This window comes from Moschus berezovskii, chromosome 20 (assembly GCF_049115385.1).
Source record: "Moschus berezovskii isolate FMDL1 chromosome 20, NW_MosBer_1.0, whole genome shotgun sequence".
Taxonomy (NCBI): domain Eukaryota; kingdom Metazoa; phylum Chordata; class Mammalia; order Artiodactyla; family Moschidae; genus Moschus; species Moschus berezovskii.
This window is the reverse complement of record NC_142479.1, coordinates 1,111,117-1,127,851: the sequence shown is the minus strand read 5'-3', so window position 1 is coordinate 1,127,851 and position 16,735 is coordinate 1,111,117. Positions and strand designations below refer to the sequence as shown.

General features: G+C 40.5%; 1 pseudogene; it reads right to left on the bottom strand.

Annotated features, from left to right (window-relative positions):
- Positions 1 to 5,263: 5,263 nt before the first annotated feature.
- Positions 5,264 to 6,319, bottom strand: LOC148774602 (E3 ubiquitin-protein ligase RNF146-B pseudogene; annotated as a pseudogene).
- Positions 6,320 to 16,735: the final 10,416 nt, after the last annotated feature.

Genomic DNA, 16,735 nt, shown 5'->3' with positions numbered 1-16,735 from the left:
TTCCTTCTCAAAGTCCGTTGTAGAGGTCTTCTGACACTCATTGTCATATTTCATGCCTGGAAAGAAAAGAGAAGTATATAACAACTGAGTTGGAAGGCAGATTTCATGAAAAAGGGATGTGGGCTGATGAGGGCTTTTGTGCCAGGCAAGGGCAGTGTAGTGGTCTTGGGCAGCAAAGTCAGTGGATAACATGGGGAGCATAGATGGAGTCATCTTACCTTCATACTGTCTGTATCTCCGTTGACAATGGGTCGACTCTCTTTCTTTCATCCTTGAGGCAAACAGCGTTGCAACACTTCTTGGCTTCTGAGGCTTCCTGGTTCCCTTAGTCATGATGATCCAAAAAAGTGGCCTAACCCAGAATCTCTGCCTCTGATCCTTCTATATCTACCTTCTCAGGACAATGAGGAGCCACACCCTTCAACCTGATTGGTCAGCTAGTCACTCCCCAGCCAATGGTGGCCTTGGGGTCTTAGACAACACAATCAACCACTTTGCCCATCAACATGGGCTAGTGGAGGCTGAGGGAGGCCATGATACACCTTAACCACTGCTGACACCTCTGTGTGTCTGATTCTGGGGAGTGGTGATTCAGGGGCATGGTGTTTCAGCTCTTGACCTTCAGAATTTCCTTCCGTGCTGTAGAGCTCAGCAGAGATGCCTCTGAAAAAGGGACACGGACAGCCTTCTAGGAGAGTGACCATTTGCTTTATATTACAAGTGCTGTTATATAGTTTTACGAGGGAGGAAGACTTTAACAGCTACATCAGCATGACAAAATCCAGGACACCTGTGGAGTGTTGATAAACTTAGATTTACATGGCTTTACCAGACATGCTGGAAAAAGTCAGTCTTCATTCTAATCCCAAAGAAAGGCAATGTCAAAGAATGCTCAAACTACTGCACAGTTGCACTCATCTCACACGCTAGTAAAATCATGCTCAAAATTCTCCAAGCCAGGCTTCAGCAATGTGTGAACCGTGAACTACCAGAAGTTCAAGCAGGTTTTAGGAAAGGCAGAGGCACCAGAGATCAAATTGCCAACATCCGCTGGATCATGGAGAAAGCAAGAGAGTTCCAGAAAAACATATATTTCTGCTTCATTGACTATGCCATAGCCTTTGACTGTGTGGATCACAATAAACTGTGGAACATTCTGAAAGAGATGGGAATACCAGAACACCTGACCTGTCTCTTGAGAAACCTGTATGCAGGTCAGGAAGCAACAGTCAGAACTGTACATGGAACAACAGACTGGTTACAAATAGGAAAAGGAGTACGTCAAGGCTGTATATTGTCACCGTGCTTATTTAACTTCTATGCAGAGTACATCATGAGGAACGCTGGGCTGGAAGAAGCACAAGCTGGAATCAAGATTTCTGAAAGAAATATCAATAACCTCAGATATGCAGATGACACCACCCTTATGGCAGAAAGTGAAGAGGAACTCAAAAGCCTCTTGATGAAAGTGAAAGAGGAGAGTGAAAAGGTTGGCTTGAAGCTCAACATTCAGAAAACAAAGATCATGGCATCTGGTCCCATCACTTCATGGGAAATAGATGGAAAAACAGTGGAAACCCTGTCAGACTATATTTTTGGGCTTCAAAATCACTGCAGATGCTGATTGTAGTCATGAAATTAAAAGACGCTTACTCCTTGGAAGGAAAGTTATGAACAACCTTGATAGTATATTAAAAAGCAGAGACATTACTTTGCCAACAAAGGTCCGACTAGTCAAGGCTATGGTTTTTCCCGTGGTCATGTATGGATGTGAGAGTTGGACTGTGAAGAAAGCTGGTCGCCAAAGAATTGATGCTTTTGAACTGTGGTGTTGGAGAAGACTCTTGAGAGTCCCTTGGACTGCAAGGAGATCCATCCAGTCCATTCTAAAGGAGATCAATCCTGGGTGTTCGTTGGAAGGACTCATGCTAAAGCTGAAACTGCAATACTTTGGCCACCTCATGCGACGAGTTGACTCACTGGAAAAGACTCTGATGCTGGGAAAGGTTGGGGGCGGGAGGAGAAGGGGACAACAGGGAATGAAATGGCTTGATGGCATCACCGACTCTGTGGACGTGAGTTTGAGTGAAATCCGGGAGTTGGTAATAGACAGGGAGGCCTGGCGTGCTGTGATTCATGTGGTCGCAGAGAGTCGGACACGACTGAGGAACTGAACTGAACTGACCAGACATGCTGGCCTCACTCTAAACATTAATCAGGTTCCTGCACTTCAAGTCAGCTATCAATCAAGGTTACCGGCAAAGCTTCCAATTAATTCAAGGACTATGTGTGAAGGGAGTATTCCTAACAAACACTAAATAAAGAAGGACAAAGAAAGTGTTACTTGGGCTAGTCAGTGTTTCTTGTGCTGCATGCCTAGGGTTGTTAAGGGCCGAATGAAACAGCTTCAGAGGGCAAGATGCTTTTGAAAACTTTGAATATATGCTAAACGAGGCCGGCCCTCTGACAAGGCCTCTGATGAGGACCTTTTCCTCAGGCACCTCTACCCCAGTTTCTCAACACTGTGTTCTTTATTCTTGGACTTATATGTCTTCCTTCAAAACTCCTGCCTCCTCCATCCCTATGTGAACACTTTTCATCCCATTTTAGCACTTCAGAGTCTTCTAGTCACTTCATCTCTAGACCACCCTCTTCCTACTGGGAGTCTTTGAGGGGCTTAAGGAACTTAAGAGCAAGCACTTAACATGGAAAAAGGTAACTAAGAACATGTTGTATGCTTCTTCTACTTCAATGAGCTGTAGAGAGGCCAAGATTTGGTGAATCCTGTCTGTTGCCCCAAGGTTAATACACCGTGTCCATAAGATTACACATCAGAGCAAAGAAAGTGTTAAATGTCTCCTGCACTAATATTGTTGGGGACACTTCAACTCTCACATTGAGTAGGGAAACTCAAGTTGCCCTATCTACCAGAAATATAATCCTGATTAAAAAAGAAAAAAAAAAAAGTAAGGTGCCCAAATTCAAGAGTCACATGACCACTGCACCACGGACTCTTGACTGAATCACTTTCCCAATGGTTCCTCATTGACAGTTATCATCAGGTAGGGCCCACTCTGTAACTGACCAATAGCTTAGCAGGAGACGTACCAGTAGGTACCTCATTGATAGTTGGTTTCTTATGGGCGGGGCCCTGGGATGCACTGTCCAATGCTGAGCAAGACCTTTTGCTTAGTAACAGGATGTGGAGTAGTAAGGTACAGCAGTGGCTACCTACTAAGGGCTGTGCTCATCCTGCTCTACTACATAAGGATACTTTGGGTCCAGCGTGCAGGAATCTTTTTGATTGACTCCTTTCCAACCTCAGATTTTGATTTCACATGCTTGTTTAACTTTTGTACATCATTCTTTTCCTTGTATTCCCAGGCATGCCTGTCAGCAGTGCTTATCTCTATGCCCCTCCAACAGCTGCCAGTTGAGCCCATGTCCCGCATATAGTATAGCTAATATTTCAAACCCAACAAGAATGTGAAGGTCAGCTCACTTTGAGAACTACTTTGACAAACCTTAATCACAGTGATTCTTATTCTATTCACAGTAAAACAGAGCAGGATGATGGAAATTCAAAAAGTATAAAAATGAAATTAGAGGACACCAATAAGTATGTCAATAGAAATATAAATACTGTTAATATTTTGTCTTTGTCTTTATATCTAAATGTTTATAACATATATATTATATGTGTTATATAATGCTAGAATACATAATACACTTATATTTGGAGGAGCATATATACATCAGTGATTTTTTTTTAATTTATAGAAATTGAAAATACAAAGTAATTGAATCAAACTATATGCACTATTGTAGCTTTCCTTTTCTATACAATATGCTGGAAAAAATTTTCCATCTCAGTGAACATGTATCTGCCATTATTTCTAAGAATTACTATAGTGTTCAAATGCTTGCTTTTGCCATACTACATGTCAATGCTTTGAAGAGAGGAACCATGTGTGCTTTGTTCACTAGTTGCTTCCACATCTTTTCTTTTTTTTTTTTTTTGATAAATTCTAGTATTTCTTAAATTATAAAGTCTGTAATAAAAAATAATATGGATCAAGAGAAACCGCTAACTACAGGGACTAGACAGCAAAGCCTATGAGAACGCCATGAAGTGTGTTACAGACAAGATTCTGAAACAGAAGTTATAAGCTCTTTTCTTTACATTTCCATTTCAGTTACTTTATTATTCAGTTCAGTTCAGTTCAGTTCAGTCGCTCAGTCGTGTCCGACTCTTTGCGACTCCATGAACCACAGCATGCCAGGCCTCCCTGTCCATCACCAACTCCCGGAGTTCAATCAAACTCATGTCCATCGAGTCGGTGATGCCATCCAGCCATCTCATTCTCTGTCATCCCCGTCTCCTTCTACCCCTAATCCCACCTAGCATCAGACTCTTTTCCAGTGAGTCAACTCATCGCATGAGGTGGCCAAAGTATTGGAGTTTCAACTTTAGCAAAAGTCCTTCCAATAAACACCCAGGATTGATATCCTTTAGAATGGACTGGTTGGATTTCCTCGCAGTCCAAGGGACTCTCAAGAGTCTTCTCCAGCACCACAGTTCAAAAGCATCAATTCTTCGGCGATCAGCTTTCTTCACAGTCCAACTCTCACATCCATATATGACCACGGGAAAAACCATAGCCTTGACTAGACGGACCTTGGTTGGCAAAGTAATATCTCTGCTTTCTAATATGCTATCTAGGCTGGCCATAAACTTTCCTTCCAAGGAGTAAGCGTCTTTTAATTTCATGGCTTTATTATTAAATAGTTGTTATTCTTTTATTTTAAAACCACAAATTCGCATTTGTTCTCATGTTAATTAAGCTTTCTTTTCATACTGATACCAGACATCTTGTAGTTGCCAAATTTTTGTAATGGTTTTATGTCAATACATGCAGAAAAATATGAACCAGTGCAGTAGGCAGATGAGGACCATTAATGCACAGATAATACACACACGCTGGCCAAAAGAACTGAAGGTATTTTAAAAAACTATAAAATAAACAGACCTCAAGAAAACTGGGTTATTACTAAACAGCTCTCAACTATTAACACCCACGTTCCTTGTATTAAATTTCTCAACAGAGATGTGTTAGACATTTTAATTATGGCTCTATTCTTTCGATACCCCTTCCCACCCCAACTCCTAAAATGTACTACTAGGGATGAGTATAATATTTTGTGGGCAGAAATTTACAGATAACCATTTTCATCCTGAGCCTGGATCTGAAAACTTTTTTATTTAAACTTCCGTTACTGTGCACTCTCCATCAGGCCTTCGAGATCTGACACTCACTGTTCCATCTGCTGCCACTTATCAATCAGTTCCTGATCGATCAGATACTGTCTGATTTGCATTAGGAACCAAAAGTCTCTTTTGGGTCAAGGAGTGTTGTGCAACAAGCACAGATACATCCTCACTCTCACTGTTGGCATCGGATTCGGTTTCTTCAATCGAAGTGTCTGGTGCTAGTGCCCTGCCTCAAAATGGTGATCCATGCTCTTCTCCTTCCCCTCTATGACTCCTTTCCACTATGCTGTCTCCAACAAGTTGTAAATGTGAAAAAGAGTCTTCCAGAGTAGTGCTTGCATCAGAGGATGGTGTGGTGGGGCTTGTTAGCTGACCATCTACTGATATCAGGGGCCTCACAGAAGACGACTGAACAGAAGCTACACTCTGAGCCGGTACACTGTCCACTCCGTCAGCAGAGCTGTCTCTCGCTAGGTTTACAGTATTAGAATCACAGTCCAGCCTAAGTCCGGCTACTCCCTTCTTTGGTATATCTATTGTATCCCGCTTGTTCTTCCTGCGACGTCCATGTTCGTTTCTCCTATACTGTACCATATTTTCAAGATTGGCAACATAGAGAAACCCGGCAGTTAACATTTCAGTGCTCTTTTTACCTTTGGAAAAAGCATCCTCCATCTTTCTGCTAGTGTGCTCATCATACTGCCACCACCCATTTCTTCCTTCATAATACCAGGCCTATTCACCGTTTCCGCTGCTTGCTGCCTTGAGTTCCTCTGGTGACAACAAGGTTGGCTTATCAAGGAAATCTTCGGGAATTTCTTGTCGACAGAGGGCATATTGCTTTCCAAGCCATGAAGCTCCCTTCACACATAGATAGCAGGAAACATGCTTGCAAGGCAGGCTGACTGGGTGAACACATGTTTGCAGACAAATGGCACATTCAGGGACAGTTAGAGATGGTGCAGTATTAGAACAAGACTCATTTGCATTCCTGTTAGTAGGAAGCATGTTTATAGAGTGATAAATTTCTCCATAGCCAGCAATCATTTCTATTACAGACCCCACAGATGCCTGCCACAAAAACAAAATCTCATCTTCATGAATAATCAGCCAGTTTGCAGAATTTTCTCCTCGATCGCTGGATCATCCTGTGCTCTGTGGCCACCACCAAAGCCACCTCGCTGTCTTTTCTCTTCAGCCTCCGAGCTCGCAGCCCATATATTTTCTATTGTAAAAAAGGCTGTAATACACATTGGAATTCATGTATCTTTTCAAATTTGTGTTCATTGCCTTCTGATATATACCTCGAAGTGAAATGGCTGGGTCAATTGCTAGTTCTTTTTTTAGTTTTTTGAGAAACTTTCATGATGTTTTCCATAGCAACTGCACAAATTTACATTCCCACCAATTAAGTACAAGGGCTTCACTTTCTCCACATCCTTGTCAACATTTGTTATTTTCAGATTTTTGAATTGATGATAGCCATTCTGATGAGTGTGAGGTGATATCTCCTTGCGATTTTAGTTTTAATTTCTCTGACAGTGATGGTCAGCATTTCTTCTTGTGCCATCTGTATATCTTCCTTGGAGAAAATCAGATCTTCCCACTGTTTTTTGTTTGTTTGTTTGCTTGTTTTAAATATCGAGTTGAATAGTCTGTTTAGACAGTTTGAATATTAACCACTTATAGTAATTTCATTTGCAAATACTTACTCCCATTCGGTAGCTGGTCTTTTCATTTTTTCAGTGTTTTCGTTTGCTGTGCAAAAGCTTTTAAATTTGATTAGATCTCATTTTTTTCCTTTGCTTCCTTTGCACTAGGAGACAGGTGAAAAAATGTTGCTATGAAGTTTGTGAAAGAGTTCTGCCTACATTTTCTTCTAGGGGTTTCATAGTTTCCAGTCTTTCATTTAGGGTTTTAATTCACCTTGATTTCATTTGTTTGGTCACTTCATTGTAATCTAAAACTCCAATATTTTGGCCACCTCATGCGACCAGTTGACTCACTGGAAAAGACTCTGATGCTGGGAGGGATTGGGGGCTGGAGGAGAAGGGGACGACAGAGAATGAGTTGGCTGGATGGCATCACGGATGTGATGGACATGAGTTTGAGTGAACTCTGGGAGTTGGTGATGGACAAGGAGGCCTGGCGTGCTGTGATTCATGGGGTTGCAAGTAATCGGACACGACTGAGCGACTGAACTGAACTGTACTGAACTGTTAGCTTTCTGTATATAGTATCATATCAACTGCAAGTAGTGACAGTTTTACTTCTTCCTTCCCATTTGGATGACTTTTATTTATTTATTTGAATGTTTGCTATGACTAGTACTTCTAGTGTTTTAGACGTGGCAAGACTGGACATCTGTGTCTTGTTCCTGATGTAGGGATAGCTTTCAGCTTTTTGCCACTGAATAGGATATAATCTCTGTCTGTTATAAATCACCTTTATTATGTGCTGAAGAGCACATGGACTATACAGTCCATGGGATTCTCTAGCCCAGAGTACTGGTGTGGGAACAGTGCGACTTCAAAATTCACTTTCATTATGTTCAGATATATTCTCTCCATATCAAGTATGGTGAGAGTTTTTGAAATGAATGAATATTGAATTTTGCCAAATGCTTTTACAGCATCTGTTGAGATGATCATGTGATTTTGTCCTCTTTCCTAATGTGGTGTACTACACTGACTAATTTGCAGATATTGAACCATCCTTGTCCCCCTGGTATAAGTCCATCTTTATCATGGTATATGTTGGTTTCAATGTGATGTTGAATTTGGTTCTCTCATATTTTGTGAAGAATATTCACATCTATATTCAACAGAAATATTGGTATTGAGTTTTCTTTTTTGGTGGTGTCTTTGTCTGGTTTTGGTGTTAGGAAAAGAATAGTTTCATAAAAAGTTTGGGAGTACTCCATTATTTCAATTTTTGGAATCGTTTGAGAATGTTGGGTATAATAAGCTCTTATATGTTTGTAAACATTCTGCTGTGAAGCAGTTCAGTCCTGAACTTTATTTTACTAAGAGATTTTTTATTAATGATTCAATTTCACTACTAGTGTTTCAACTATTCAGATCATACATTCCTTCCTGATTCCGTTTTGAAAGGTTGTATCTTCCAAGAGATTTGTCAGTTTCTTCTAGGTTGTGCAATTGTTTGGCATATATCTACTTGTAGTATCCTTTTATGATTTTTCACTACTGCTGTGATGTTGCCTGTAATGTCTCATTTGCATTTGTTTATTTGAGTCATCTATCTTTTATTTTTGATGAACCTTGCTAAAGACTTAATTATTTTGTTTAACTTTTCAAAAAATATCTTTTCACTTAAGTGATTTTTTTTACTTTAGGAAAGAGGAAGTCTCAATTTTATTAATGTCCTCTCTGATCTTTAATATTGCCTTCATTCTGAGGATTTAGTGCTTTATTTATTCTTCTTTTTCTACTTCATTTATATAGAAAGTTAAGTTGTTTGTTTCAGTTTCTCCCCCCAATCTTGAGGGAAGCATCTGTCACTATACAATTTCCCCTAGAACTCCTTTTGCTAAATCCAATAGATTTTGGAAAGTTGGCGTTTTTATCAGTCTCAAAGTATTTTCTGATTCCCTTTTTGATTTCTTCCTTAGCTCATTGGTATTTAGTAGCATGTTGTTTCATCTCCAAATGTTTCTGTGTGTCCCATATTCCCCTCCTGTAATTGATTTCTTATTTTGTACCATTGTGGTCAGAAAAAGTGCTTGATAAAATTTCTGTGTGCTTAAATGTTTTGAGACTTGTTTTGTGGCATAGCATTTGATCATCCCTGAAAAAATATCCTGTGACCTCTTGAAGGCGTGTATTCTGCTATTTTGGGATAGACTATGAATGGTGGTTCAGAGGTAAAGAATCTGCCTGCAAAGCAGAAGATGCCGATTTGACCCCTGAGTCAGCAAGATCCCCTGGAAAATGAAATGCAATAAACTCCATTTTTTTTGCCTGGGAAATCCCATGGACATAGGAGCCTGGAGGGCTACAGCCCATGGGGTTTCAAAAGAGTCAGACAACTTAGTAACTGAAGAAAAACAACAAATGCTGTAGGTATCTATTAAGTTCAAATACTCTAATCTGTCATTTAAGAATACAGTTTTCTTATTGCTTTTCTATCAGGATGCTCTTTCCATTGATGTAATAGGTTATTTAAATTAGTTAGCATTTAATTTGCAATTCTTTTAATTTTCATACTAGATTATTTACTTGGTTGATCCACAGACTTTACTATGTTTCTGTGTGTACTGGTGGGACATTTTCCCTTATCTGTAGATTTTTCCTTCTTTTTCCACCTAGAGAAGTCTCTTTAATATTTCCTTCTGAGATGGTTTATTATGGATAAGCTCTTAGCTGTTCTTTGTCTGAGAAATACTTCTCTCCAATTTTGAATGATAACCTTGCTGGATAGAGTATTATAGGTTGCAATTTTTTCCCTATCAGCACGTTAAATACATATCTTTGACCCCTTTCACTCTCTCTTTTCCATCTACGACCACATAAAGTGAATGTTAGTATACTTGATGTTCTCTAGAAATCTTTAAACTCTTCTCCTTTTTAACTTGTTTTTGGTTTTGTTTTTCCTATTGGAAGATTTCCATAATCTTATGTTCCAGATTAATTTTGCTCTTGTGTATTGGCAACTTTCACCTTGGTGTAAGGTGGTGCTAGAGATAGAGGGGCCAGAACCAGTGCCAGGTAGAGGCCGGACTTCTCCTGTGCTCAGTAGCCAACCCTGTCTATTGGGAAGTTAGGTTGTGCATCCAGTTCATGGTACAGAAATCCTGAGTTTTAGGTCCATGCTGATTCCATTTCATGTAAATGTGTGCTGTATCCTCTGCCAGCATTGGAAATTTTTCTCAAAAGAAAGAAGTGCTGGAGCAAGAAGGGATGTCCTATATGGGCTTGGTTGCATACTGGGACAGTCCCAGCACACCAGTAACAGTTCTAGATACTCCCACTGTGCCACCTCCATAAGCACTTGTAATGGCTGCTCTCAACTTGTTCAGAAGTAGGCAAGATCTGAGTTGGCTCCACTCCTGGCACCTGTACATTCTTCTCAGCCATGGAAGCCTTTGCCACATTTGTGGGAAGGGGCCTTCTATGAAATAAGAGAGGCTGGAGTAGGCATTCAGACTGTGTTAGGTCACGACCTGGCATTGATATGGGGAAACAGCCAGCATCCTGTGTAATTTCAACATGTTTCCTCTGCCTTGCTTTGTGAGTAAGAAAACGTGTGGTTGACTCCGCAAACTCTTCACATAGAGATAAATAAACAAATGCCTACCAAGCCAAACAAAAGAGGAAGACATAGGGAATCTACCTGATAAAGAATTCCGAATAATGATAGTGAAAATGATCCAAAATCTTGGAAAAAAATGCAGTTACAGATAAATAGCCTGAAGACAAGAATCGAAAAGATGCAAGAAAGGTTTAACAAGTACTTAGAAGAAATTAAAAAAAGAGTCAATGCATAAGAAATAATGCAATAGATGAGATGCAAAACACTCTGGAGTAGAATAACAGAGGCAGAAGATAGGATATTTGAGAAAGAAAATAGAGTAATAGAAATAAATGAAACAGAAAGGAAAAAAGAAAAAGGAATTAAAAGAAATGAGGACAATCTCAGAGACCTCTGGGACAATGTTAAACGGACCAAGAACCGTAGGAGTCCCAGAAGAGGAAGACAAAAAGAAAAACCATGGGAAAATCCCTGAGGAGAAGATAGTTGAAAACTTCCCTTAAATGGGGAAGGAAATAATCATGCAAGTCCTAGAAACACAGAGTCCCTAACAGGAAAACCCAAGGCAAAACACCCCATGACACATATTAATAAAATTAAGAAAGATCAAAGTAAAAAAACAAATATTGAGAGCAGCAAGGGAAAAACAGCAAATAACACCAAAGGGGATTCCCACAAGGATCACAGCTGATCTTTCAATAGAAACTCTTCAGGCCAGGATAGAATGGCAGGGCATACTTACAGTGTTGAAAGAAAATAGCCTAAGGCCCAGATTACTGTACCCAGCAAAGATCTCATTCAAATATGAAGGAGAAATGAAAAGCTTTACACACAAGCAAAAGCTGAGAGAATTCAGCATCACCAAACCAGCTCTCCAATAAATGTTAAAGGAGCTTCTCTTGACAGGAAGCAGAGAGAGAAAGGGGTTATAAACGTGAACTCACAACAATAAAGTAAATGGCAACGGGATCATACTTATCAATAATTACATTAAATATAAATGGGTTGAATGCCCCAACCAAAAGACAAAGACTGGATGAATGGATACAAAAACAAGACCCCTATATATGTTGTCTACACGAGACCCATACAGACTGAAAGGGAAGGGCTGGAAAATATATATTCCAAGCAAAAGGAGACCAAAAAATACAGGAGTAACAATACCCATATCAGACGAAATAGACTTTAAGACAAAGGCTTTGAAAAGAGACAAAGGAGTACACTACATGATGATCAAAGGATCAATCCAAAAAGAGAATATAACAAATAAAATATATATGCACCCAAAACAGGAGCACTGCAATATGTAAGATAAATATTAATAATTGTGAAAGTGGAAATTAACAATAACACAATAAGCGTGGGAGACTTTAATACCCCACTCACACCCATGGATAGATCGACTAAACAGAAAACTAACAAGGAAACACAAACGTTTTCAATCCCTTGTCAGGGCACTAAGAACCCACAAACATCATGGTGACCCCTCCCCAAAAATTTATCTGTCTGTGATGATCCTCTTTGTCATATGCACCGGGATTGAGCCACCTCCCCTGCCCTGCACTTGGGAACACACTGCTCCAAACAATTTCTTAGGATAACAGTGGCCTTATTGATATTTGGTCTGTTCACTCCAAACATTATTTTAATCCTTGGGAGTGCTAGCTGTGGGCTTTAGTTGTATCAACTTTTTGTGCCTCCTGAGCACCTTTGGTGGCCAGGAGGTGATTTCTGCCTGCTTTTATCAGGGGAAGTATGACATTCACCATCCCCATGTTGAACACTCTTCCCATCTGGGTTCTGGCAATCTAGACCCTAATGTTATTCCACACCCCAAACAAAGACAGTAACACCACACCACTAATCTTTGCCACTGAGATCAATTTTTAATCAGGGTTATCCAACTTCATTGCAGACTCCAGACCCAGTCCAGACCTCTACTCTCTGGTTAACTGGGAGCCTGAGGGTCTGTTCCCCAGTATCCTAGGACTCCACATCCCTCTCCACTCAGGTGCCCACCTCTTTTTTCCCTCCCCTCCCTTCCAATCAGAAAATTCACACACAGACACACACACACAAACACACACACACACACAAATATCATCTTTTCTCCATTTGATGTTTATTTTGATGACAGCCGCCAGTTTACTATGTAAGTGTGAGAGTCAGTCATATCCTGGTTGTCCATTTGTAAGAAAGCAGACCTCTGGAGAAACAATTCTAAACTGTTTAACCTTTGAGATTCAGTTACTGGCTGACCAGCTTGTACTTCTCCAGGGTCTCTCATTCTGGGGCGGCTGAATTTATCTTCTCCTTCGATTCTGCCTCCTTCTTGGACTCTGCCTCATATTTTGGTATCTTTTTCAGCATTGATTCAGTGTCTTATGTGCACAGGAACAAAAAACACAGTTTGGTTTACTTGTTTTCTTCACCTTCTTCAACTGAGTGGCATATGATCGAATTTTCTTTCTCAAAGTCCATTGTAGAGGTCTTCTGATCCTCAGGGTCATATTTGGTGCCTGGAAAGAAAAGAGAAGGGTATTAGTTTTGAGGAAAGAGTATAACAACAGAGTTGGAAGGGAGATTTTATGAAAAACGGATGTGGGCTGGTGTTGGCTTCTGTGCCAGGCAAGGGCAGTGTAGAGGTCTTGGGCAGCAAAATCAATGGAGAACATGGGGAACATAGATGGAGTCATCTTACCTTCACACTTCCTCTGTATCTCCGTTGACAATGGGTCGTCTTTCTTCCTTTCATCCTTGAAGCAAACCGTGTTGCAAGTCTTCATGGCTTCTGTGGCTTCTTGGTTCCCTTAGTCATGATGATCCCACGAGGTGACATAACTCAGAATCTCTGCCTTTGACCCCCCTATACATACCTTCTCAGGACAAGGAAGAGCCACACCCATCAATCTGATTGGTCAGCTAGGCACTCCCCCAGCCAATGGTGGCCTTGGGGTCTTAGATATCACAATGTACCACTTTGCCCATCAACATGGGATAGTGGAGGCTGAGGGAGCCATGATACAACTTACCCACTGCTGACACTTCTGTGTGTCTGATACTGGGGAGTGGTGATTCAGGGGCATGGTGTTTCTGCTCATGACCTTCAGACATTCCTTCAGTGCCCTTTATTTTTGATGTATATGTCTCCCTTCAACACTCCTGCCTCTTCCATCCCTGTATGAACACTTTTCATCCCATTTCAGGACTTCAGAGTCCTCTAGTCACTTCATCTCTAGACCTACCTCTTCCTATTGTGAGTCTTTGAGGGGCTTAAGGAACTTAAGAGCAAGCACTTAACATGGAAACAGGTAATTAAGAACATGTTGTATGTTTTTTCTACTCCAATGAGCTTTAGAGACCCCAAGATCTGGTGAATCCTCAGTCTGTTGCCCCAAGGTCAATACACCGTCTCCATAATATTACACATAAGAACAAAGAAAGTGTTCAATGTCTCCTCCACTAATATTGTTGGAAACACATCAACCTTCACATTGAGTAGGGAAACTCAACTTGCGTATCTAGTAGAAATACATTCCTCATTAAAGAAAAAGAAAAAAAAAGTATGGTGCCCAAAAGCAAGAGTCACATGACCAGTTCTCCACGAACTCTGGACTCAATCTCTTCCCCAATGGTACTTCATTGACAGTTATCATCACGTAGGGCCCACTGTGTAGTTGGCCAATAGCTGAGCAGGAGACGTATCAGTAGGTAACTCATTGGTAGTTGGTTGCTAATGGGCGGGGCCCAGGGGTGCACTGTCCAGTTGCTGAGCAAAGCCTGTTGCTTAGAAACAAGATGTGGAGTAATTAGGCACAGCAATGGCTAACTGTTAAGGGCTGTGCTCATGTTGGTCTGTTACATAAAGATTCTTTGGATCCAGTGTGCTGGAATCTTTTTGATTGACTCCTTTCAAACCTCAGATTTTGATTTCACATGCTTGTTTAACATTTGTCCATCATTTTTTCATTGTATTCCCAGGCATGCGTGTCAGCAGTGCTTATCTCTATGCCCCTCCAACAGCTGCCACTTGATCCCATGTCCCGCATATAGTATAGCTAATATTTCAAACCCAACAAGAATTTGAAGGCAAGCCCACCTTGAGAACTACTTTGACAAACCTTAACATCACAGTGAATCTTATTCTATTCACAGGATAACAGAGCAAGATGATGAAAATTTAAAAATTATGAAAATTTAATTTAGTTCAGTTCAGTTCAGTGAGTCAGTCGTGACCGACTCTCCACGACCCCATGAATCACAGCACGCCAGGCCTCCCTGTCCATCACCAACTCCCGGCGTTCACTCAAACTCATGTCCAAAGAGTCGGTGATGCCATCCAGCCATCTCATTCTCTGTCGTCCCCTTCTCCTCCCGCCCCCAAACTTTCCTAGCACCAGAGTCTTTTCCAGTGAGTCAACTCATCGCATGAGGTGGCCAAAGTATTGCAGTTTCAGCTTTAGCATCAGTCCTTCCAATGAACACCCAGGATTGATCTCCTTTAGAATGGACTGGGTGGATCTCCTTGCAGTCCAAGGGACTCTCAAGAGTCTTCTCCAACACCACAGTTCAAAAGCATCAATTCTTTGGCGACCAGCTTTCTTCACAGTCCAACTCTCATATCCATACATGACCACGGGAAAAACCATAGCCTTGACTAGACGGACCTTTGTTGGCAAAGTAATGTCTCTGCTTTTTAATATACTATCAAGTTTGGTCATAACTTTCCTTCAAAGTAGTAAGCGTCTTTTAATTTCCTGGCTGCAATCAGCATCTGCAGTGATTTTGGAGCCCAAAAAAATAAAGTCTGACACTGTTTCCACTGTTTTTCCATCTATTTCCCATGAAGTAATGGGACCAGATGCCATGATCTTTGTTTTCTGAATGTTGAGATTCAAGCCAACCTTTTCACTCTCCTCTTTCACTTTCATCAAGAGGCTTTTGTGTTCCTCTTCACTTTCTGCCATAAGGGTAGTGTCATCTGCATGTCTGAGGTTATTGATATTTCTTCCAGAAATCTTGATTCCAGCTTGTGCTTCTTCCAGCCCAGCATTCCTCATGATGTACTCTGCATACAAGTTAAATAAGCACGGTGACAATATACAGCCTTGACGTACTCCTTTTCCTATTTGGAAGCCGTCTGTTGTTTCATGTACAGTTCTCACTGTCTCTTCCTGACCTGCATACAGGTTTCTCAAGAGGCAGGTCAGGTGTTCTGGTATTCCCTTCTCTTTCAGAATGTTCCACAGTTTATTGTGATCGACACAGTCAAAGGCTTTGGCATAGTCAATGAAGCAGAAATAGGTGTTTTCCTGGAACTCTCTTGCTTTCTCCATGATCCAGCGGATGTTGGCAATTTGATCTCTGGTGCCTCTGCCTTTCCTAAAACCTGCTTGAACATCTGGTACTTCACGGTTCACATATTGCTGAAGCCTGGCTTGGAGAATTTTGAGCATGACTTTACTAGCGTGTGAGATGAGTGCAATTGTGCGGTAGTTTGAGCATTCTTTGGCATTGCCTTTCTTTGGGATTCGAATGAAGACTGACCTTTTCCAGTATGTCAATAGAAATATATACTGTTAATAGTTTGTCTTTGTTGTTCTACCTAAATGTTTATAACATATATATTATATGTGTTATATAATGCTAAATTATATAATGCACATATATTTGGATAAGCATATATACATCAGTGAATTTTTTTTTAATTTATAGAAATTGAATCAAACTATATGCACTCTTGTAGCCTTCCTTTTCTATACAATATGCTGGAAAAAATTTTCCATCTGAACAAACATTTATCTGCCATTAATTCTAAGGATTACTGTAGTGTTCAAATGCTTGCTTAACCTATACTCAATGCGAGTGCTTTTAAGAGAGGAACCATGTGTGCTTCGTTCACTGCTTGCTTCCAAATCTTTTCTATTGTAAATAAGGCTGTAATAAACATTGGAATTCCTATATCTTTTTTTTTCATTTTCAATATTAATTAATTTATTTTATTTGGAGGGTAATTACTTTACAATATTTTAGTGGTTTTGCCATACTTTGACATGAATCAGCCATACACACCATCATTTGAACGGACCTGAAGAAGATGGTTCAATTCTGTTCAATTCAGTCTCTCAGTCGTGACTGACTCTTTTCGACCCCATGAATCACAACACGCCAGGCCTCCCAGTCTATCACCAA